At 35.8% G+C, this 22,765-nt stretch overlaps 1 protein-coding gene across 6 annotated transcripts in view; it reads right to left on the bottom strand.

Moving 5' to 3' along the window:
• TENM1 (teneurin transmembrane protein 1) overlaps positions 1-22,765 on the bottom strand; it is a 942,055-nt gene that overhangs the window by 683,317 nt on the left and 235,973 nt on the right. For 4 of the 6 annotated variants that reach the window (XM_054214857.1, XM_054214863.1, XM_054214865.1 and 1 more), the window contains exon 3: positions 8,727-8,806. The gene's annotated coding sequence lies outside the window, so the exon portion shown is untranslated. The remainder of the gene's footprint in view (positions 1-8,726; positions 8,807-22,765) is intronic. The other 2 variants (XM_054214860.1, XM_054214859.1) reach the window with 1 other exon arrangement.

The raw sequence follows: 22,765 nt of genomic DNA, 5'->3' as shown, positions 1-22,765 counted from the left end.
CTTTTTTTCTTTGTTTAAACATTCATTATTGGGGTTTAGAAAAGGATACAGGAAAAATTTTAATAACAGGAAAAAATGTATCTTTTAATTATTGATCTAAACTATCATAAACTAAATGCTAAATAATCCAGAAATGCTAATTTAAACCTACTTTCACTTCTACACAGACTGCATTGTAATGAGTAAGTAACAGACTATCCTCCACAGAGCAATATACTCGATCACAAATCTTGAGCTGTATTTCCTCCCTTACTTTTAATCCAAAATGTGATTCCAAAAAGATATTATTAAGTTATAACACCTTAGTCATTTTCAAGCTCCAGGCACTTAAGGTGCTGAATTTTAGATTGCTTTTTTATATTCTGCTTGTGCCCAGCTTCCTTACTGTATGTTAAGTTATTAAAGCTGTCTGCTCCAATTTCCCCTCTGCTTAGGAAGATATGACAGAAAGATGAAAAAGACTACCTTTAATCCTGAAAAGCTAAACATACCATAAAAAATGAAACAGTGGAAACTATAAGGAAACAGTGGAAACTAATAGTGCCTTATGAAGGTAGTTTACATCGTGTGGTCACTGAGAATATACTGAACTGAGGGCATGTGACATAACACAAGTCTGGTTCTGTTTCTTCTAGAAATACTAAAACTGCTATTCCTCATATTTTGAGCTTCCATTAGAAGGCCCTAATATAAAAGAATTTCCATTAAATTAGTCTCATTATAGCATTTTTCAAAAACAAATTGAAAGATTATTCAGTATAGTGAAAGCACCAATTTTTCGCTTTCTACTTAAATGAAAGAGGTTAACTTTGGGGGACGAGGGTTCAAAATACCAATTAATGACTGAAAATTAAATCTGAATCAATCTCCATTCTCATAGCTTCCAATGCTTGAATTGAATTGTGTCCTGGCAACACTTTTATGCGCAAGTCTTACTGTCTTGGAAATGTAAGAAAGAATCAGGTATGGATCTCTACGACTGAAGTACTAGAGAGTGGACTTCTATTTATAGGTGGAATTTGAGGTTGCAATATGTAATCTTAGTGACTGTTCCACGATACATGGCTTAATGTAGAAGAAAAAAAATGAAAACAGTATTTGCATGTATCTATTCAAAAAAGAGCCATCAGGTGCATTTACATTTTGCTTGTTCCACTTTAACATATATCTAACATACAATACATTTCTTCAGACAAGTTTCAGCGATGGGGGGGGGGCTAAGATTTGGTCACAAACTCATCTGAGGAGAACACTATGAACTTTTATGGTTATATACATACAGAAGACTAGTTTACAGCCCCTTTGATACAAGTGGCATTTGTCCCACTTGCAAATAGGAAACAGTGAAAGCAAATTTCCAAGCCATCAGTTTGTACATGCCTAATAGGCTGAGTTTGTTCCCTCTCATAGCACCTCAGAAAAAATAGTCTGAGCCATTAATAACACCAAAGGTAAATAAAATTGACTATTTCAGAACAGAAAAAAAAATGCACTTAAAAGGCTCATTAAACCAAACACTAAATGAGTTGGCATACCAGTCTGTATCAGCTTGAAAAGGTTCCACATAGAAATGGTCCAAAGGCCAGGTAATGGAGTGCCATTCTGTTCAATTGGTACCGTGGAGTCAGGCCTCATGTCGATAAATGCAGCATCAGTCTAATGTCACACACTGGGATACACTGAGCTGCTTTACCAAACAATTGTACCACGGCAAAGGTAAGCACTGAGTTCCTCTTAAAGCTCAAAAAGTAGTTTTATGGTTTTTCCTCAGAGCATTTGTCATTAATGGTTAACTGAGCCTGTCCCCCTTTGGCTGCTCAGCGAAGCCTTTGAAAGGCATGATGGCAGCAGGTTGCTTTAGGCCAAGGGGAATCTCTCACTGTTTCTGGAGTGCTGGTGACAGGAGCACAGCTGATTTTATGTGAGAGATTTGCATTCCTTTTATGCTAACAGCTTACTTTTTAGTGTCAGGGAAATCAAACATTGCAAGACAGAATAATAAAGCCACATTTTCCTAAGTAAGGGACTACAGTTAATTACCCTTCTCCACAGAGGTGAAAACAGTGGTACCTCAGATACCTCTGTAAAATAAGAGAGGGTAAGCAATAATTTGAAACAAGTGACTATTTCAAATATACTTATTTTATGTGTCCACTGGTGGTAAACTTACTATATAATTGGTGGGGTGTTTTTTCAGGCTGAGAAGATTATTACTTAACAACTCAGTGAAACAGTTCTCCTATAGTGATAATAAGGCGGGGGGAAATTTTTCCTTAGTAAGCTTGTAACATTTTCCTACAAGCTGTCTTTGACCTCGTATCAGTGCTGATGGCAATATGTTCCAGAATTTTCTCTCAAATAACATGGAACAATCAAGACAAATTATTTTTCTGCACTGCAAAAGCAAAAGTGAAGATGTCAGCTCCTGTTTGTATCCCACGGGCAGCTCATCCATAAGATCTGATAGGAAAAATTTCCTTTTAATTAGTAAGAGAGAAATGCTAATATGAATATGCTGTAATTACATAGGATAAAAATCTACCCATCCCGTGCTGTACAATGATATATATATATTCAGTCTACTCTGAGAGTCAGCTCAACAGGCAAATGACTCTAATAAAGACTAATATAGTCTCTGTGTCATATAAAGGACAACATATAGCAGGAGGAGCAAAAAAGTGAGTACAGTAATCAATGTGATTACATATACATCTGTTTTGCATTCAACCTTTTTTCTGCCTTATAATGCATCCACTTGCTCATGCTGTCTTCCTATGCTACACCCTGTTTCAGAAAAATAATAAAAACAGTATGAAGAATAATCAAGAAATTTAACTTGCAAACAAGTACAAACACTTGCCATGCAAAAAGAGAGAGAAACTGATTAAATCCATATATTGATAAAATAGGCCTTCACTAAGTGTTCAGACAGCAGGTTTTTGAAGCAGCAATTAGGTGTCTGCATGAGGTATGCTAAAACCCCACACTTATTTCACAAAACTGGACGTTCAGTGTTTTTAGTAGATAAACTGTTAAGTAAATAGTAAAGTAATTTTAGTAGAAAGAGATAAATGTGCTACAAAAAGGAAATGTATGTAGTCTCAATGTTTCCATTTCAGTTTGACTGGTTTGTTGATGGTTAGTTGCATGTTACTTGTGTTGACCTGAAGGAATTATTCTGGGTGTAAAGCTTTGTATTTGGGCTATTAAAAGCACGCTTCAGCAAAAACCTCCTCTGCTTACAATCCATCTACCTTCTGAAAGGAGACAGTAGTTGTGCTGTGATTACATTCTTGCAGAGAACTCTAATAACTGGTATCTCCTTAACTACCGGTATCAAAACGACCAACATAGGTTTGAATTTCTAGTGTGAACACACCTACCTCTCTAGATGCCTAGTGAATGAAATGTCCAATGAAATAACATCCAAGTCATAGCTAAATACCAACAGACGTCAAACAGCAAGCTTAGCTGCCTCTTATTCACTGGTTTCTGTTAACACAGCCTAAAGCAAGGCTGGATATTTTCCAGTCACATATAATAACCAGAATCGCATTATTTTGATATTTTAGTCTTTTGAAAATGTAAATAGAAAAATAGGGGATGAACACAACCTCTGCTTTCATCAAGTTCTTCAAATCCCACTTATGATAGAGTAAATTTTCGCATAGTAAAATCCATCAAATAGTTAAGATTGTGTAAATATCAACAATTCATTAGCTCCTGTATACTGCTCTTGTAAAGATTTTACATCCATCCTCTGCTGAGCACTCAACAGACTTAACAGAATATATATTGTAAAATAAATACCTAGTAAAAGGGAAAAATTAAAATATCTCAATGTTAGGTAACACAAAGTTGGTGGAACTTGCAAAGAATGTCATATGGAAACAACTGAATTGTCATGATCATGAACATATGATAAAAATGTACAATGTGTGGAGAGATGAAAAGAGAAAAAAAAAAAAAAAAGAAAAGCAAATATTGACCTTATCTCAAATGATTCTGAGGTGGAGTGACATATTACCACCAGCAAAGTAGTCATGGATTTGCAGTAACAACAAACAAAAAAACCTCTTATATCAATGGGAAAATAATGGAACAAACAGAATTTTTTTTTCCATATATAGCTTGACTATCCATTTTCAGTGTCACCTGATGACTTTCTAATCTCTGTGATATGGCATTCAGTATTTTGTAGTGCACGCCTGAATTTGGGTGAGCATCTTATGCATAAAATGTTCTAACACAACTAAGAAACAGATTTGTGTTCCCTGTATTTAACTTCTTTTGGAAGTAGAATCGCTCCACGGAGTTCTTCATTAGAGAAACTCCAATGGAAGAGTTCCAGAACACCTTAAGAAACACCTCTGTGTTATAGCAATGTCCTTCTTGCGCTTTCTTAAGAATTTTGGAAGATGTCAGCCTGATGAATGTAGGAACTTTCTTGGCAACAGGTCTAAGTATGGAGAGTTTATTACCAGAAAAAAAAGCAGATACAGAAATTATGGCCAATAGTGATTTTTATCAACACATCTTGAAAGATTTTCCCACTTTGCACTAATAGACAGCAACTACTACACAGAAATAAAGGCAAGAATCCAACCATGACAATCAGCAACAGAATTTCTGTGCAAATCATGAAACAAAGTTTGAAATCTGCAAAGTGATTAAGAAAAAAAAATTGTTTCCTATGTGTCAGAGATGCATGTTTCATATAAACAGTGTTTAAGTATGCAGAAGGAAGAATAGAAGCACTGGAAAGAAGAGACCATGATGACAAGAATACGATTTCTATCTATGTAGTATATTTTCACTGTCTCTTTCAACTAGTCTTTTGTCATCCAGTAGAAGCAAGGCATAATCTCCAGATGGATCATGCAGCTGTGCATATTTGGCTCAAAGGTGTGTCAGTTCATATTTGTTAGCAAGTCAGCCAGCAGGCACACGTCGCAGAGGCATGGGATGGGATCAATACAGACGTATGTTAAAAAGAGCAAGTCAATCTCTGTGTGGGCAATTTGTGTCTATGTACAGTTCCGTATATGCAGTGTGCCTACGGTAACTATGGTCTGTGCACTGCTGGTTTACTGTCTTAACAGGGTTGCTCTAAGAGTTAACGTGCCTATATCCCAATTTTTAGAAATAATTCAGACCCTACTTTTACATTTAGACCGGGTTCACTGAAACTCTAGGACACTAGGACAAGAGAAAACAGTTATTTTGGATGACTTATCTTCAGCAAAGATAGCTCATTTTTCTTTTTAAAATTATTTACAACTAAATAGTTTTCATCCATCATCTGTGTAAGATATCAAATCATGTTTCAGCTTTTAGTTGTCCTGGTTACATACACATCATTAAAGAAATAAGAATAAAAAGCAAAAAAGAATAACCTAACTGGAGAGTTTACTGGTTTAGGATATTGGAAATGTTTATGTGATCGTTTCTATAGCACCAAAGACCAACAAAGGAATATATTTGAATCTTTCTAGATGTTTTTGTTACATATTGCAGTTCCAAACATTTGAAAATTGTGCTGATTTTACTTCATCAATTTTTCATTCTCTGATATTTCAAAATTACATCACTTTTCAATCTAAATTATTTTTGTACATTTGAGCTCTTACCTTCCTTCAGTACAAACCATAGTGAATATAAAAATTTTTTCTTTGTGAGCTTGTGGAGGCAGGAGGCAATGATCCTCACTTCTCCCCCCGCTGCTCCCATTCCATAGCTTACTCATGTTGCAGTGCTCCATAATTACAAAATTTAAGATTGCCTCAGAGTTATTTTTCAGTATGTATGGTAGCTCGTAATGTTGTTTTGCAATTGTGTTGTTCCACAAAGATTCTTATTCTCATGTGCATAAAGATGACAGCTCTTGTCATCTTCCTTGGAAGTCTCATTCATCTTAAATCTCACTCCTGGGGTCACCAAATGAGAATGTCATATTTTATTTCGATTTTAAACAGTAATTTCATGATTGCAAAATTTGAGGAAAATTTGAAAATGCAAACCTGCATTTAGACAAAACTTCAAGGAATATTCAAGTATTCAGACTGAATATTTTTGAATAACAGTTCTGATTCAAAGGCCATCTCATAGCTTTTAAGATCAAATTAATTATTTTTGAATTCTTCCAGTACAAAATATTTTGTCTACATATAAATGAATATGAACCCTACATCAGAAAAATATGGTCTGGATTGAGTTGTTTGGCCTAAGACTACTTTTGTAGCTAAAATTACAAAGCAATATTTATTTTACAAAAGAGATGTATAGATATCAGAGCCCACAGTTTACTAGATTCCTTATCAGGTTATCATGTATACTTATTTCCTGTGTGCCACATCCCCCACACCCCTTCAGTTCTCATTTACCCTTCTTCAGTATATTTCTTGATACACATGTTGCATCTAGACTTCTCATTTGTTCTTCAAAACATAATTGCAGAACTGAGGGAAAAGAAATAAAAAATAATAGCAAAGCTCCATATGCAGCAATTCAATGCCTAGCAACCTGTGATAGACTGAAGGAAAAAATCACAAATTATCTGCAAGAGGCAGTTGGAACAAGGGCTTGGGGTAAACAGACACACAAACAACATGTCAGCCATGATAAAGAGTGTAAATTTGAACAGATGTCACTTCCAGAGCAGCAGCAGGCAGATTAAACAGAATTGGCTTTGGATGAAATCCAAGGAAGAGCAAGAAAATATGATGCTTTCGCCCTGAGCTCTTACAGAAATCTAGTCTCCAGAACCTCTTTTCTTTAGTAATTATAATTGAGCTGGGCTAGAAATAGGAAGAAACGAGGAAAGCCAGTTTAAAATAAATACATTTATTATACTTACATATTGTTCCGTAAATCCTTAATTTTCAGGCAAAAAGAAGAAAAAACCCTATCTGCTATGGAAAAAAAAAGTTAAATAAGTAGCCTTCAATTTGTATTAATTTATGGTACTACAGATTTCATTTACATGCTACTAGTCCTTAAGGAATGTAAGCCAAGTCTGTGAAACAAAAAATAATGTTCCAACTCTCCAAATTAAATAATAATCATTACCATTTTTTGCTGTACCTGTTGTTTCTTGAATAATCCTGGTTACTAGTGTTTTGTGCATGCATATTTTAATTCACTGTTTCTTCTTACTTGCATATATCAGTTTATCATATATGAAGTACACCAACAGAAAAAGGAAATACTGAAAACGTGAGTCAATGAATAACAGACATATCTATTTGGATTTCCCCTAAAAACTTTTTAAATAAACTTTACTCTCTAATTCTGTTCAGTTACATCATTATTATACTTTGCAATTATATCTATGTCTGTAGCCCCTAGATTTGTGTGTTATCTTTTGTTTTGGTTTGTGGTTTTTTTCCAGGGCTGCAATGTCTCCTTGGCTTTGAATGCCAAACAATGAAACAGAACTTTATTCCAGTCGCCATAAGTTTAATGAAGACATCACCAGAACAGTTCTCATGTATTCCCTTCATAAGCATGCAATTATTCTTTTCATTTCAAATCATAACACTAGCAGAAATAAATGTCAATAAATTGTCATCTGTCTATGTTTCCACACTCTAGAATTAAGAAAATTATATCTAACCCCCCCTAATAAACGTGAATCAATCCATCATCATCGTTTCCATTATTACCTTTAACTGTTAGACACAAATAAAGGAGGAAAACAAAATTTTGAAAAGTCGTAAAATAAAGAAATATATCATAGAGGTAGAATATCAAACCAACTGAATTTTCAATTATTATTCCTGAAATTAACTCCACCATAAGACTCAGGATTATGCCTTTTTTTCCTTAAAGAGACCTGTTTTCAGCATGATGCACACAACAGCATTACTATTTTCATGAAAGTAAAATGAATGACAAGTTATTATTTCTCAAATTAATTAATATCAACTTTCCTAGTTAATGCTAAGCTCCAAGTGGAAGAGATAAAAATCACACACTTTGTTTAATATGCACAATAGATGCCATTTCCACACATCTGAATAGCGTTTTCATATTTGTACGTCAGTATTTCAAGCTGAAACGTCGCAGGGTTTTTCTAAGTCAATAATACAAGCCTACAAAATTAAAATGCACTACTGGTGTCAAACACAACAAAATCATTGTTTGTTTATTTTTAAGGTGATAATAAAAAAGATTAATGATACTGCTGGATAATGAAACAATCTGCCACAAGGCAAGCTGCAGAATATAAAGTGAAGCTCTAGCAACAATCCTAAGAAAAACTTCAGCTTTCTCCCAAACACATTAAGAAGTCCCTTTTATTACCAGATGACATTTTTGCATTTAAAAGAGAGTTGATTTTCATGAGGTGCTTAAAGGTCAAACAGTTAATCTACCTCTGTAAGGAGAGTGTTTTCCTCTGAAGAGATTTCTAGAGGACATCAAATCAATAAGAGTCATCAGACTCAACAAGAATAAAACCCTTTGCTGTTCTCTAAGGCAAAAGCTTACACGAGTCCCAAAGAAACTGGATCCAGCTCATGAAAAAAATTCAGACATCATGCAGCATTAACAAGTAGCAACTTTTATAGTTGAACACAGATGAAAAAGATTTTTTATCATTAATTCAGAAGAAAAATGTTATTTAGCGTGGAACCTGGAAAAGTATCATTTTCACTGTATGTATTCACTATGCCTTTTCAATTCTAAGTGGTAAAAACAATAAGTGAGTAAAAAGTTGAACTTACCACCGTATGATACACTGGAATTTTCACTAGTGTGTTCTTCAGCTCTCATATGACATGATACAAACCGCACCACATTTCTGCTGGAGGTGAGAGAGAGAAAAAGGGATACCCCAATGAGAAAAGGATACATCTAGCCGCACACTTCATCTTTGCTCAGTTTATTCAATACAATAAACCCATTTTCTATCATCTTCCTAAGGAAATTGCCACTTGCCTTGCATACAGTGGCTTAAGAAGTTTATTGGGGGCGCCTCAAATGAAAGTAAAATACTAAATTCTGGAAACTAGGGACAAGTAATTTCAAAAAGGTGTTTGGGTTTGAAAGTCATTGGCCTGCAAGAAAGCTATTTGTGAGTGTACTGTTTTAGAATGGGATTAAAAAAAATTGGTCTTACATTCCTAGCTCTGACACAACCTTGTACAAGAGCTTTTTGTATTAGTTTCCCATTTATAACATGCGGGTAATAATCCCATTTTTAGTCTTTTCCATAGACCGGGAACACTTCAAGATAGGAACTGCATATATAAATATATACACAGGTGTATAAAAGAAAACTCATCTTAATAACCTAATCTCACTTAAAGCTACCAGGCATCTCTATAGCATAAATGGAAGGACTGCAAAAAATAAAAATAAAAGGTTAATCAGAGCTCAGGTTTTGACCTTCATTATATGTGCAAAACTCTTATGCGCTTGAAAGGACGGGAGGGCTGAGAATTACATAGGAGTTGTGAATCTTCTCTGAGGATTGCTGTTTAGTATCTTTCTACATGTACAGAACGGCATTTTTTTATGATGGTTTTGCTTCTGAAGGAAGCAGAAAAAAAGAAAACAGGAAAACAGACTGAAAGAATGAAGAAGTTCGGGAAAGGTAAACGAGAAAGTGAGAACAAAATAAAAATCCAGTGAAATACAGAACTAAAAGACTGCATTATACAGACACTACTAGAGTATAATTATTTAATTTGTTGTAAAACAATTATTAAAGCCATAGCAAAACAATATCACTGTTCGGTCTGTATCGTGCCTTGAGGAATTCACCTTGACAGTGACATCGCGATTTCTATCTGAGTTTTATATTGAAGTTGTGGTACATACATTTTTAATTTTCAAGCCCGTTTCAGTTAATCTAGGAAAAATCTCAATCATTACTCTGCCTAGCTTGCTTTCAACTCGAGGAATAAAAAATCCATAATGTATAGAATTTGATGCTTTTTGTTTATATGATAACTGCTTTTAATTACCATTTTGTTTGCCAGGTCTCTTCAATGAAATTTAAAATGCAATTATTTTCCACTCAAATGCACACTAATTTGAACAACTTATATTTTGATGTAATTATGGTAAAACTAATTGTTATATATAAAACATTTTTTAATATTTCCTGACAAAATATTATTATTTATTTTTGAATTCTGATTTCATTCATCATTCATTTTGAAACCATTCCCAGAACTTTTATTGCATCTAAAGACCGATTTTACAGTTATTAGATTTAAATTTGTTAGAAGAATGTTTCGTAAACAAACCTATCTTTCCAATTATTTTACACTACCTGGAGCACATTTTTTTCCCCTCTTCTAATTAACATCTTTTTGCTTCTATACACAGTCATCTTTGTCTTAAATTTTCACTTAAATAACTCAGACTCTTTTGGAGAAGAAACAAAAATCCAGATCCAGGTCAGAGGCAGAACACAAATTGGAGAAAAATTGTGTTTACCATTCTATGTCCTCCCCACGCATCCACCCATCAGCATACATACCATTACATTGAAGTAACTGCACTACACCTCAATCCTGCTGCAGAATAAGCCCTGAAGCAGTCACCAGGTTTACAAATATCTGAAACCCGAGCTAACAAAGGACTGTGAAAAGGCATGAAAGAAAGATATCCCAACTTCCAGGTATTTGGAGAGATGGAAGTTTTCGATATGACCTTGTTCACAATGAAACAGTGAATACATGGTCTTTAATAGAATTCGGCACAGTAACAAAAGTCCATCATGCACATAATACAGTCCTTTAATTCTAAAATCTTCCAGAAAGTTATTTTTCACTATTGTTAACTTACTTGCTTTCTAACCTGTCTTTCCCACAAATGCATTTTCCACTGCAAAAGACTAAAAGTTCATGCCACAAAAAACACGTTCTCTTCTCCTAAGTTTAGTCAACAGAGGTATTCCAACCCTGCCCTTTGGAAAACTTACAGAGCTAAAATTTGTGACTGAAAGCATTTGTGGATTTAGACTAAATTAAGCTGACACAACCTTTTCCCTTTTCTCATATTTTGAGCAGTCCAGTCCCAGGGTGAGATTAAGTGTGCAGTTCCACAATTATGTAACTAAACCTAAGTTTTGGGCTCTCTCAGTCCTCCCTTCCTCTCCACTCCTCATCCTCTCTTGGTTATGTGCTTTTTGCTCAGTAAGCTTCCTGAAGTGGTTCACCACTGGACTGCTAAGATTAGTTGAAGCTGTTCTTCCCTCCTGCCTACCTGCACTGTACGTTCCTCTTTCCTCCCTTTCAGCCACCACTAGCAATCATGAGACCAGCAGCTGAGCCAGACAGAAGAGCAGATTCAGCTGAAAATCCCATAGAAATATCCTGAACTCCAGTTTTCAGCCATTCCATCTTGTGAAGAAATGGGCACTCATAATGAAACAAGATCATCTAAAAGCATTAACACTAAAACAGAAAAAAACCCATACCGTTTAAACAACAGAGATTATAAAACATTAAATTGTAACGGGATCCTCATTATATAAATATATCTCTATGCAGGCTCACGAAGAAAGTCAAAAGAAATTTCTCAGTTAATGGACTCTTTGGTGAATATCTAGACATAAATATTAGGCTTTGTGAGCCATGCAGTATAACCAATATCAAGTCATCCTTTCTTGTCAGGAAGTTAATAGGTATTAATAATCTGCTGTTCAGTGAAATTTTACTGATGGAAAATACACAGTACAAGGGCTAATGCACCTCTAATTACAGTATTTTTTCTGATGAAAGTAGTAGAGAAACTCCACAACACAGAAGTCTGTATCTTCTGTAAGAGGAACCTTGGGTAGAATACAGGAATAATGAAGACATTTCCCTTTGAATATACAACAAATAGGGACAGAGACTATCAGATGAAAGGATACAGAAGCAGAATGAAAGTATACTGTGATTTCCATGGTGGTTTATTCCCATAATGAAAAAGAAAAAAAAAAGAAGCTAAATTAGCTACATCCTCTGAAATGGAAACTGTTGTACAAATGTTTTGATCCAGCTTCCCAGAGAACACAGTGGTCTCCTTAAAATCATTAGTGCCCTAGCAGTGTAAGCTAAAATGTTAAAGCCACACACTGGAGGGAGTATATTCTTCTGCTTCCTTATGATCAAACACTCATAGAGCAGTTATGGCTAATAAACTAGTCTTATTTAGTTGAAAGTTTACTAGATCAACTGCTCACTTTTAGCTAACTACTAAGGAGTACTTCTAAGAGTGGATACCTGCAGCTGAATGAATCAATAAGACTCTACAGCACAGTTTCTTTGCATTTGTTAGCACAATTATGTTGCTCTAAAGTTTCCTGGGGTTTTGGAGGTCCTTTCTACACTATCACATAATCTCCAGTCCTGGAGTTTGCTCAGGCACAGGCACAGGGCTGCAGGCAGAGCCCATGCAGCCCATAAAGGAGAGGCACATTGGTAATGCCTTCCTGGTGATGCCAGTTAGCAGAGGACACGTGTGATGGTAAGAACAGTCCCTGCAAGAGCTGCCTCTGTTCTGACCTGTAAAAAGCCACAACTTCAACTGTAAAGCTTATAGGGTCACTCTCCTAAAGGCCATCTGACTGCTGTGGGTACATCAGAGCAGCACATCCTGGCTTACATCTCTCTACCCCCAGCTTCTCCAGGTCAGTCCCAACAGGAAGAGCATTGGACCATTCTCAGTCTAATGAAATAGAGAACAACCTGTGAAACTGATGCTGAACAGGTAAGTAATCTGGAACAAGTGCCTTCCCCATCATCTGCTTTGGTTGTGATGTTTAGGGCTCAAATATTATCTCTCATTTTATATTTACACACGACTTACATTGTAAAAGGAAAGAAGCAACAACAGATATTCCAGATTTTTAATACTAGTAATAATTTACAAAATTATTAGAGATGAGACATGAGTTGCACACTCTGAAGAAAAGAAGGAGATCTAAGCCAACAAAGCCTGAAGCTCATAACTCTTCCAACAGGAGGTTTAAGCTATGTTCATTACAGAGGAGGGGGGATCAATATATTATGGGAATTCCATATCCAGTTTTGGATTATACTTAGTACAGCATATAGACCTTTTCAGAAGGGTAAATGTGGCTTGGTAAGAGAAAAAGGGAGGCAGCTCAACTATATCATACATTTTTATGGGGTAAATTTAATACTTATTTGAACCTACACTGAACTGGGTATAGCCAAGGTATACCCAGACTTTCCCATCCTGCTGACTAGTCAGCCAGTGGGCAACTGAAAGCAAGTTTTAAAATCTACCATAGATCATAAAGTTACTTCCCAGACCCAAAAGGCAGTAAGTGCAACATGTGCTGTAACTGCCTAGATTTGTCCATACTCTAATTTCAAGATGAAATTATGAAAATCTTTTTCCTGGCACAGGAAAACATCTTTTTATCTGATGCAGAAATATCATATAAGTCCTTCCAATGGACGAAGAATAGCCAATACACACAAAACATTCATATTTAAAGCAGTAAATTATAACAGAAGACTAAAGCTTGCAGTAGGATTTCATTCTGACCTAATTTAGAAACTAGGTTACTCACATGGCATGAGTGGAATTGCCCAAAGGACTACAATTTGAATGTTTACCTTTTTCCCAGTTTAAAATAGCATTCAGCCTTAAATACAACTTCACTAGGGAGACAGAAAACTGACTTTTCATTGGAGGAGATAAGGAATATCTGATTGAACAACAATCTTGCTCTGACAGCCCCAAAGCCTCTTCTGTTACTTTCTATAGAAGTCATAATTGTCATTTTCACATGGAAAGCAGGGTATAGTTAAAAGCATGTGTGTGCAACACAAAGAGGACACAGAATGAAAATTCTGTTCCTATATCCCAAAAGGAGTCCTGCAGCAAATGAGATTCAATGATTTCCTGAGTAATCCATTGCACTAGGAAACACAAAGCAAAAAAACCCTTAAAGTTTTCATGCAAGGAACATTTTGATAATGTTATTTTTTTCCCAAATTTGCAGGCACAAATTAATATCAAATACATTTCTATTATCACCCCCTCCAATACCTCACAGCAATAATTCTAGCGTGCTCACTTAAGATGTTTCTTCAAGTTTTAAAGGTCATCAGGGTTTAAGAGGTACGTTCTATACTTAAAAAGTTCTCTCGAGTTTTAGAATTATTACTAGATCTCATTATATTTTACATATGAGTACATCTTTTAAAATTTACATTAAATTTTAAATAGAATTTTGAAAGGTCAAATAAATAATGAGGTATCTCACTGCAACAGGAAATATCTTCGCTATTTTGCCACAAGGTTTTCTTATTTATTTATTTCTGGAAGAAAATCCTTTGCTGTATTGACTTGTTGCATTAAATTCTCATGATGGTTATCGTTACGGAATATATAGTATAAAGCCATGTTAGACAGAAGCATAATAAAATCTGTAGCGATGCTTTAGCCATGATAACCTCTTCTCAGAAGTGAAAATGGGCTTAAAAATTTAAGACTAGTACTTCACCACCACCAGAATGAGTCCCACAGCATCATATAGTCCCTTTATTGTTGCTTGCTAATTGGTGACAACAGTGCAGACTTTAGTCTAAGTTCCCTGCCTAAGATTCTAGAGGATACTAAATTTTTCTGGTTAGGACCATATTAACCAGAAATTGATACTATTCTCATTTAAAAGGTACTGATTTATCTTCCCAGCATCCTCCCCTTCCCCAGCCATTGCTGACACACCAGCTACACTAACACACAACTGGTGCTCCACTCCACTGGTGAGAGGTAGGAAACCAACTGAACCAGAAAAGCCACATAAATTTTTGATCCAGACAAGTAAGCACAGCATCGTGGTGTTTCATATTCATTGGTTTGATTCCTTCTTCACTATAAAATAAATTCTACTATCAGCAAATAACTTTTTTATATTTGTTATACACTTCATAATTGGTTAGTAACTTTACTAACTGAAAAATATACTTGAGAGGAATTTATTATCAGCAGCATCTGTTTAGTTTTGAGCATTAAGCCATATAACTTAAGAAGCTACCTGAACTACTCCTACGTTGCAGGATGTCATCATTGTATAATGCCTTTTTGTACTAGGTATCTGTCAGACCACAAACATATGGTGAGGTCTTGACATCTGTTAGTCTTTTGTTAATTTGACTCTCTTGAGGAGATAAACCTTTCCCAGGTACAGCTGCATTTCTCTTATACGATGAAAGAGTTGAGCCACCTATTTCACATGCTCGTGTAGTGTTGCAATAGCTTGCAGTGCTATAGGCTAAAGCTCAGACCCTTACTCTAAGGTGAATCCCTAAATAGCCCAAGATTACGATGCTAAAAGTAGGTGATGGAATGCTTTGACACTGGGGTCTAATAATTTAAATCAAGCTTGAAGAAGTCAAAATTATTTATGTTAGAATAAATTAACGTCTTATTATCTGTAGTACGGAATGGAAACTTCACTCTCACTCCCAGGCCTAAAGTTAGCAGGTTGGGTATTCTGGAGGAGAGTTTCTCAGACTTCCTTGTGAGCTGCTCTGTTATTTTGGATAAGTAATCTGAACTCACATTTTAGTAATTCTAGATTACAGATTTGGTTTTTTATGTTCAGTGGAAGGTTCATTTCTTTTTAAAAAATTCTCAACAGTCCCAGCTGAACACTCTAATCACTGAGCTAATTAAATATTCTGGAGACCTCTCTGGTTTTTTATGCTATATAAAAAACAGGCAAGCAAATACATAGACTCTTAGATGAGTCAAATGTTCAACTCTAGAAATGGTTTCACAATGCAGGAAGCTAAGTACCTGTTTAACCAGACTGGTGTAAAGTCATTGGTGTAACCAGTGGTGTAACTCCTTTCTCTTTTCTTTTTTTTTTTTTTTTTTTTTTTTTATAAAACATTCTCTAGAAGCAACTCCCTGCACAACTGAATTGGCACGTCTTTCAATACTTATTTCTGACAAAGAACTGCTTTGAATATTCTTAGATATATAAATCTCCAGGAAAAAATGCCTTGTGATTAACAAAATCTCCATTAGATAACTACTCTTACTTATGAAGTACCATAACCATTCTTCACCATGAGGGTGGTGAGACGCTGGAACAGGTTGCCCAGAGAGGTGGTGGAAGCCCCATCCCTGGAAGTTTTTAAGGTCAGGCTGGACGGGGCTCTGAGCAACCTGATCTAGTGGGAGGTGTCCCTGCCCAGGGCACGGGGGTTGGAATTAGATGATCTTTAAGGTCCCTTGCAACCCCAACAATTCTATGATTCTATAACCAAAATATTAAGGTGGTTCTTAACTGAAAATCCTGAGAGACTTAAGCAGTAGAAACTAGACTCCAATACAAACCTAAACCTTTTCCAAGTTTGTGGTTGTTTGGAATGAAAGTCAAAGCACTTCAGTTAGAATTTTCAACTCTAACTTTTAAGTGTGTTTAGATATCCTGAACTTGGCAGTCTTATAAGCCAAATATGCGTTAACTTTTACTATCTATTACTTTTAGTACACAGTTTTACATTTTTATACTTTCAGTGTAGCTGTCTAAACAGTTTAGCTTTCATAAAACTTTCTACTTGCTAAAGCTCTCCGTTAGATTTAATGCTGGATAACATAAATTTAATTCAGCTTTATGTTCTATTTTCATTTTTTGAATAATTCTCCAAAGGAAAATTCTTTTATGTTTTGTTTCTTTGCCATAATTGTGTAGAAGAGCCTTGAGGCAAATTAGAAATGTAACAATCAATAACTGAGTTTTATTAAGAGATTGAATTTAGATAGACATGCAAACTGAACATTAATGTACTGATTATTCTGCTGCTCAACTCTACGTAAGATTTATTCAGAAAGATGCTGAGTGAAACAAAAAAGTTTGTATTAGTGAACAACAGTTTTTCTGCTGACTCAGCTACAATATTCCATAGATGACGCTTTCAACCAATTCAAGAAGATTCTCTATGATCACAAGACTGGCCATCCAAAAATCTTGGCACTTAGCAACTTCTGAGAAGCAACAACACTTATGTGAATGAGCAATATGCTGCCACTTACTATATTATTTTGGGGATAATGTAAAAGGAAGAGCAGGACAGAGATCCAGAAAAAAAACCCCAAAATACACCTCTCTCTTTCTAGATAGTGAATTTCTACTTTAGTGAATTTGGAAGCAGAAAAACGTAATCTAATTATTTAAGTGACTGAGCAGAAATAAGAGATAGTGAATCACTTTTGGCATTGTCATAGGTGCAATAAATATCAGCGTACTTAAATATTTTGGTCTAATTAGCTTGAAAAAGAAGAATAACACAACTGAAGGCTCTGAATCTCTGCTCTTGTGAAGTTACTACAGTACAGCCTAGATTCATAAAGAGAACCTCAAAAAAGGTCATATGAAGCAAAAAATGCCACACTTGTAACAGAGTGTGGCAACTTGCACTGTGAGGGACTAGGAAAGGCTCAGTCTTAAATCAGCACCATGTTTTGCCTCCAATGTAGCATGAAGGTCCCCAAAAGCACCAGATCCCTAATGACATCAGATTTGCTGGACTGATGTGCAGACATTAGGAAGACAAGGAGATGCAGAGAAAGGCTCTTTCAGCCAGGGGAGCATACAGCCATACCTATCGTGGCTTCCAGAAGTCTTGCTGATTCTTTTAGATCGCTCCAGCCTTTCCAGAACTTGCTCTGCCACTACTATAAAGCTTTGCCTATGAGTCATTCTGCTTTGTTGAGGCCACCCTCCTACATCTACATAGTACTACAGTAATTTCACAACAGCAAAGAGCTGAGCCTTCGAGCAGGCTATCACTCACCAACATAACACATTTAATCACAGGGAAGTTAAAAGAAAATATCCAAAGAGGTATTGCCTTTCCTCCTCTTTCAAGTCTCAAATAAACATGAAAAAACTGTCTCACACTATGCCAGACCTGTCTAAATAGATCTGTATCTCTGGAAGAAAAAGGCTGATGCAGACATAAATGGAAATAGATAAATAATGCCCGAGAGAATGTTGATTTTATTTTATAACCAAAGTGATCAAATATTTTCAAGAAATTCAGTCAAAAGAAAGGTGTCATTTCAGCTAACATTTCTTTGACCTTTAAGAATCTGTGATTAACAAATACTTCATTAAAAAGTAAAATCAATACCTGAATGTGTAAGAGGAGTTTCTAGGTGATCATGTTTTAAACTGATGTATTACAAACCAATGGTGAATGCATGCTATAGATCTTTCTCTCCAAACACATTCAAACCATAGAAAAATGTTCTTTTCATTCTGGGAATCTCTAGGTCAGTCTTTTCATATCATCACTATACCAGACAAAATGGTAGCCACAAAAATAACGCATCATACTATCTAGATAGGGGCGAAATAGGAAAATTTCAAGAAAGAACATATAATTATTTTCTGAGCAGGACCTTAGAGTGACATTTCTTTTTGCTGTTGTTCCAGTTGAGTTATTTTACATACTTAACATCATTGTATCAAGCAAATACACCCATTCAAGTGCAATCCTTGCAAATATTTCAAATCTTTTGTTTTAACTGAGGAAAACCATTATACTTAATCTTAGCACAGATCTTGAAGTAGAGCCATTGGATGGAGGGGTAGAGCTATCTGAAGTTATCTTGTTTGATATATATGAAAGTTAACATTTTAAATGAATTTTCCATAACAAATTCTATGATGTATCGAATAGTTCCATTAGGTAACCATAACAAAATGCTATTTTTTTGTGAGCTCTTGAATGTATTACCTGAATATCAGAATTATTCATTGATTTTCTTTATTTCCTTTCTATGTTTTTCATAAATGATGTTTCAGTTCCATCTTTAGTGTTCCATCTTTAAGGCACTGTTATGGTGTACAATCTGCTGTATTCAATTCATTTTGTCCAATTTTTCAATTCCAGCCTACAAAAAATTCAAAGCCAGAGCTCTGACACAACAGTCACACAATCAGCTAAATTAGGCTACTCCAGTTGGTTTAACTGGCAACTTTCAGGCATGCAAAACAAAGCAGCAAGATTTTAATGGTTTAAAGCCTCCAAAGTGGATCATAACACAAAATGTATTGCTCATCAGCTGGCATAGAAGGCAAGGAATGCCATATGCTTTCAGTTTCATTTGTGTTGTTTATCTTTAATACTAAACCCTAATGCAATACACTTTCTATTACTCTGCCATGTCAATCTTTTTTATGTGTAAGGGGGTCAGGAAAACAAGACAATATTGGTTTCAGTAGTCACAAGCCAATACAGGCTCTACTAATTCCAGGGCAGCTGAGGGCTATGGAGTAGTAAATTACCTTTCTTTTTTTATGCATGAATTAGACAGCACATACTTAACAATACAGTCAGAATACTTGATTGGATGGCTAGCTACATGCTTGAAGTTAATGTTTAGACAAATTTGAAAAGAAACTAGCAATAGCTCAAAAATATGGATTAACAACTCAAGTTTTAAAGCATCGATGTAATAGTTAAATCCTACATATGTAACTACAGGTTAACTAGTGGGTGGAGAAAGGAGTTTCCTTCTAGGGAGCACTGAATTCATGGATTTAGGAGAATACTTTTTCACTTACAATAGGGGAGGACTGACAGTGCCTTGATGACAGTTACTTCCACATTGCAAAGCAAGAAGTCAGTACTTACGAAAAGCCAGAGTCCACCTGATCCTACTCAAAGGATTCCATATCCCTACCAGGTTGCTGGTGCTTTCTCTAATCATGCTCAACACACACACAGACAAACATCAGTGTGGAGAAAGGCTGCAATGAGCATCTCTGAGATTAAATTTTAAAAGGCAAAATATTTCATTCCAACCACATAATGGATTACTAACATTACTCTCCTCTTTGAAGTTTACAAAGATGAAGACACAAACACATTCAGGTAACTTTCTGAGGATCTCTTTGTCTTTAAATTATCTTTTCAGTGACCAACTTTTTCCTCTTTATAAGATGGTGGAGGTTACTTCTTGATGACAGGATGTTTTCATAAGTATGTATACTGGAGTCATACAGAAGGTGTTATATTGCTGCTTTGCTCCCCTTACTATTTGGGTAAATTTTGAAGCACTGCTCTTGATTCCATTGCAGTTTCTTTTAGTCCTCTATCTTTGTCTGGACCTGAACTACCCATTGTGAACAAGAAAGATGCTGCAATATGACATGATAAGAGCTTAGAGAAGGCAGTTTGCCAGCTGGCCACTGTCCTGAAAACTCTGGGAGAACGACAGAAGGCAACAAGCTGAATTGCTAAAAAGAATCATGGGGAAAGACAGAAAACACAGCTTAATAGAGATGCTGTAGAAACTAAAGCAGGAAACAGAATGAATTGTATAAATTTGACGATCACTGGGGAAATGGTCATCTAAAAGTGCACTCAAGCTCCAGACCTAAGAAATTAATCTTGATTCAGGAAAACAACAATTGTCTGGTAAGGAAACTGGAAGAGATTGTCGACTGCATCAAGTTCTGTGTGTTTGGATGACGGAAAACTGGCAGATATGCAGCTGAATGAGGAGAAAGAGAGTTAAAAAGTAAAGCAGATTTTGCCAAAGAGGAGTACATTAATTACCTTCTAGAGAGAATTAAGTCCCTGCATGTTTAAAATACTTTGAACGCAGTTTCACTGGGATAAGGTCAGAGAAGCAACTGCTTTGTTCTCAGTTAAAACATAAAATAAAATAAAACTAAGCAAAAAACTCACAACCCTAAAAACAAACAAAAAAATACCCAGAAAAACCCCAGGGAACCATGTATTTTCTAAATTGTCTGTTTTATTTTAGAAAAAGCAATTAGAAATAAAAATTAAAATGCAATTAAAATACAAATCCCAACCCTCTTTCATGTATTTGTGAAGTATTCATCAACTCAACAATTATATTTGTCAAGCATTGCTTAATATTTACTAAATAAAAAGACGACCACAATCTAAAAGTTTCTTCTTGGTAAGGAGACACATCTGCAGAGAACTTGCTAGAGGTCTTCTTAGGAGTTAGAGCCTCCTAGTAAAAAAAATCTTTGTTTTGAAGATTTTAAATAAAACACTGGCCTCACTCTAAGAGCTCATGACACAGCATTTTCTGCAGCTTTTACTATTGTCTCTACCGCCAGCTTTAAGACCATTACCTAAGAAAGATTTCACTACGTGTAAATGTGCTAAGACATAGATTAAAGTTTAATTAACCAGATTAATGTTTTTCAGTGTCATCCTTTCAGGGACTGCCTATATAATTGTAGATAAAAATATTTATATAATTTTAAAATTAAATTTCAAATAGTGCAGCAGGAATATAATTATTTCTAAAAAGTCATTTCATTCTTAATCTTAAGGCAACAATGTTCAGTCCTACCCAGCTGAGAAGCCTCGAAACGTTTTGACTTGCATTAAAAAGTCCAATTTCTATACTTGAACTAAAGTTCACTTTTTGGGAAACCATTTAATTCTTGGTGTAAAATCCTCACAGCTTCAGAATTTATCAAGATTCTTGGCAAATATTTAACAATTAATTGCCTTCACTTAAAAATCTACTTAGGGCCTGAATCTATATAAATTTAACTTCTGTCCAAGGGGCCATATTATCCAAGAATCACAGAGCAGTTGTGATCTGCAGGGACCTCTGAAGGTCATCTACTCCATCTAGTCAGCTAAAGCAGTTTGTCCAGGACTCTATCCCATCAGGTTTTGACTATCACCGAGGATGGTGACTCAACAACCTCTCTGGGCATCCTGTGCCAGTGTCCAACCCCCATCACAGTAAAGAAAAGCTTTTTCTTTTGTTCAGATGGAATTTCCTGTATTTCAATTTGTGCCAGCTGACTCTTGTCCTGTCAATGAGCACCACTGTGAAGAGCCCGCCTCCATACTTTGCTATGTCCCATTAAATATTGATCTAGATCAGTAAGATCCCCCCTGAGCCTTTCCTACTCTAGGTTAACCAGTCCCAGCTCTCAGCCTCTTCCAGTATGTCAGATGCTCCACTGCCTCAGTCACCTTCCAGGCCTTTTGCTGGATCCCTCCAGTATGTTCATGTCTCTCTCAACTGGGGAGCCCAGAACTAGACACAGTGCTCCAGTGGTAGTTTCACCAGTGTATTCACATACTGCATACATATGCATTTATATGCCAGAACAATGAGCTTAAGAATGTTTTATCCAGTGGTATTCATAGAGGTTCACCTTAAGCTCTCTCTGTTCTGCATTTATCTAACGCAGTTACAAAAGAGCTTTTGTCTCTGCTACTGTCGACTGCTCAGCTGAGCTGAAAAATTTTGTTGTCTGCTGCTTTTAGATGGCACATTTAGATCTACATTTCTTCTCTAAGACCCCTTTTTTATATCTTTGACAGACGAGTTTCTATTATGCATGAATTCTGCTTTGCTGACTGGCTTCAAGAGCTGTATTCTCTGAAGTGAGATTTTTAGCCCTGGATGGGCACAGACGTTGCCTCTACTATTCTGGCAAAAAGCACAAGCACTAGCAGGTGCTCCGTTTATTTGGCCTTTCAAACAAGAGCCAAGAGGGATCAGCATCTCTAGGCTTTTAAAATTCCCAGATCTTCTAGCTCTCTGGTAATCTGCAGCTCTAGTATGCCCAAAGTTTCAATCCTGCCACCCTTCTGAAAAAGGAAAGAGACTGGATAAAGAATTCACATGCTTCCAAGGCCATTCTCTGCTTTGCAAACCTATCCTCATTGCCACATTTATATAAAAGACTGAGCATTCAGGAGACGTCTGTTCTTCAGTCTGCTCCCTACATTTTGGTGTCATGGACCTAAGA

This window comes from Rissa tridactyla, chromosome 9, assembly GCF_028500815.1.
Source record: "Rissa tridactyla isolate bRisTri1 chromosome 9, bRisTri1.patW.cur.20221130, whole genome shotgun sequence".
Taxonomy (NCBI): Eukaryota; Metazoa; Chordata; class Aves; order Charadriiformes; family Laridae; genus Rissa; species Rissa tridactyla.
This window is presented reverse-complemented; position numbering and strand designations above follow the sequence as displayed.